This window comes from Amphibalanus amphitrite, unplaced genomic scaffold, assembly GCF_019059575.1.
Source record: "Amphibalanus amphitrite isolate SeventyFive unplaced genomic scaffold, NRLGWU_Aamphi_draft 001800F_arrow, whole genome shotgun sequence".
NCBI lineage: Eukaryota > Metazoa > Arthropoda > Thecostraca > Balanomorpha > Balanidae > Amphibalanus > Amphibalanus amphitrite.
Genome location: NW_024883293.1, coordinates 3,685 through 6,477, shown reverse-complemented (window position 1 = coordinate 6,477; position 2,793 = coordinate 3,685).

Sequence of the window (2,793 nt, the reverse complement as noted above, 5' to 3'; positions counted from 1 at the left end):
CCAGGACCGTCACGGCATTTGCGATACGCAGCACCAAACTCAAATCACAAGCCGTTTGGTCAAACATTGATACGCACCCCGCTGGGGGTCCCGGATTTCCAAGGCCTGCTGGGGGTGTTTGAACACCCCCCTCTAACTCGCTCCTAGGTCACTTAACGGTAAGCGGTATTCGAAAGAACGTCCAAAATAAAGACGAACGAAAACACTTCGGCCATTTTCTAGGTCAGGCCGAAGGTCAGGTCACCAGAGGTCATCAAAAGCAAAATGTTGCCTATTTCAGCATTTCTCGAAACACCGCCACATGTCTCGGCAACCAATAGAGTAACAGCGCCGCAGAAAAAAAAACTAAAAATAACCGTTTTTACGAGAAAAAACTTTTGTTTGCAAATACCAAGGAAAAACGTCTGTTAACAAGAAATAATTACCAACATTTGAGGTTTGGATTTCAAGAAACCTCCGAGCATGAATTTTGAGTTAACAATTTACAAACTATTTTACAAGAAAAAAGTTTGTACGAAACATCGAAATCCCAAATTTTCTGTTCCGCGAAGACCAAAAACTTGAAAGAAAACATGGTACTTAGAAACCCGAAATTCCAGTGGCCCTTACGCTCGGAAATTTGCTACTTTTTGTGCAATAATCCACATCAATCAATTATCTAAAACAAATATGCTATGCTGAGTCATTTTATGCTCTTTTTTTCTTAGCACAATCCCTACAGCTGTGTATGAAGCAGCTACCAGGGATTTAAGTTTATATATATATATATATATATATATATATATATATATATATATATATATATATATATATATATATATATATATATATATATATATATATAAGTGTAGCCATGACAACGCCTATGTTTGTATGTTTACTGTACCTCATCATTCATTACTGCATTGTTTTGTTTGTTGAAGCAATGGATACGATCGAACATGTTTAATTTCTTGAAAATGGAATAGGAATTATTCCGAAACGTTGAAAGTGACCAATACAGATAATGTAGTGAATGTCGAACTTCTCGACTTTGATATTTTCTTTACCTGATGCGACAAAACGAACATTACGATCAATCGAACAGAACAACAAGAAGATAACGAAATGCAAATATGCCTTGGTCTTTAACCAAACGTGTATTAAAGAAAATATATTGCCAAAATACACAAATATATATATATATATATATATATATATATATATATATATATATATATATATATATATATATATATATATATATATATATATATATATATATATATATATAGCGGGCTACATCTTTTCTATTAGTTTACTATTAGCTGTAAACTTTAAATCCTGGCACGACCGACTACTGCCCGATCCGGACACGCTGGCCGCGTTCCGTAGAGACCCTTTCCTTTGTTTTCCCGTGTCCCACGTCCCTATCGACACCGGCCGCCCATAATTTAGAAAGGACAGCAGCACAGAGCGAGGTAACGCGGAAGAAAGAGACGCGGAGACCAAGCGGGTCACCGTTCGTTACGGACGTCGTCACCTGAGGGCAGCACCAACCGGAAGGGAATATGATAAAGCCATGCAAGAATGCAGTTATGCAAAAAAATCGACTCAATACTGGACGTTGCACAAAGCTGCAATTCAGATCAACTTGATCACCAAGCAATCCGAAAGTCGCAATAGTTTTATCGCCTGACCCCACCATATAGCATTCCAGCAACGACCAGTGCAGCAAGGACGTTTTTGGAATATAGACTGTCTAAATGATATCCAGAGGAAGTCATTGCGCTAGCAGCTCATGAGCTCGGAAAGCAAGTCCTTGTGGCGGAGGAGCATCTGAACAAGAGGTACAGCACCTAGAGTACGAGTGAGTGAGCAAGTGTAACGGAAACTAGAGACAACATTACAAAGGATAAATGGTTGCGGGCTGCCTACTGTAAACAAGCATTTCGATTTCAAGCCGCTTTATCAGAAACAAGCGCAGATCAACAATAACGGGCATCGTTCGCCGTTGAAGACTGGAACCGAAGAATTGTGCCATCTAATGCCCATTCAAATGCTTTCACACATTTTGGAAAGGCCGTTGCAAATGCAAAACCGAGCACGCCCTCAAACCACCGCAGTAAGAAGACAAAGAAGTGCACCTGAATCGGAGCCAGCACCCGGAACCAGGTCAGGAGAGGGCGACGCCACCCCGACCCAACTATAAAAAAGGGACCGCTTACTTCGAGATCAGTTAGACCGGAGCAGTCAGACCGAGACAGTGAGACCGGGACGGGAGGACCGAGTCAGTGGGACCGCCGCAGTCGCGTCGGGATCACCGCGCCCGAGAAGCCATGCCGCCGGGAGACGGGCCAGTTTAGCCGCATCGCTGCAATCGTCCTGCTCCAGTTCTCTGCTAGTGCTTCGAGTGATGGAGACGCAGGACAGCAGCCGTCGACGAGAAAGGACGCAAGTGCAACTGCCGAGGTTGACGTCACACTCCAGCTGCTAATGTGAGTGTTCAATCTGAATGTTCGAAAGTCTGCTCTCCCTGATCCTATCTCCCCCCCCCCCCCTGGTTCACGCCTTGCCCGATCTCTCCAATGATCGTTGTCAAGCTAATAGCAAATTGCTTTGATTTATACGGTCGGTCCAGACAATTCTAGTTGTGGTCTCCACTCTCCGCGATCGCCAGAAATCATTGGTGCAAAGCTGTATTGCGGTTTTGTTCTTGGGGTCTTACTACCGGATAAGCTGCGTTATAGGTGATCGAGATTTAGCTGAAAATTCACGAGTGCGTACATGTCATTGTTAGGATCTCCAGCTTAC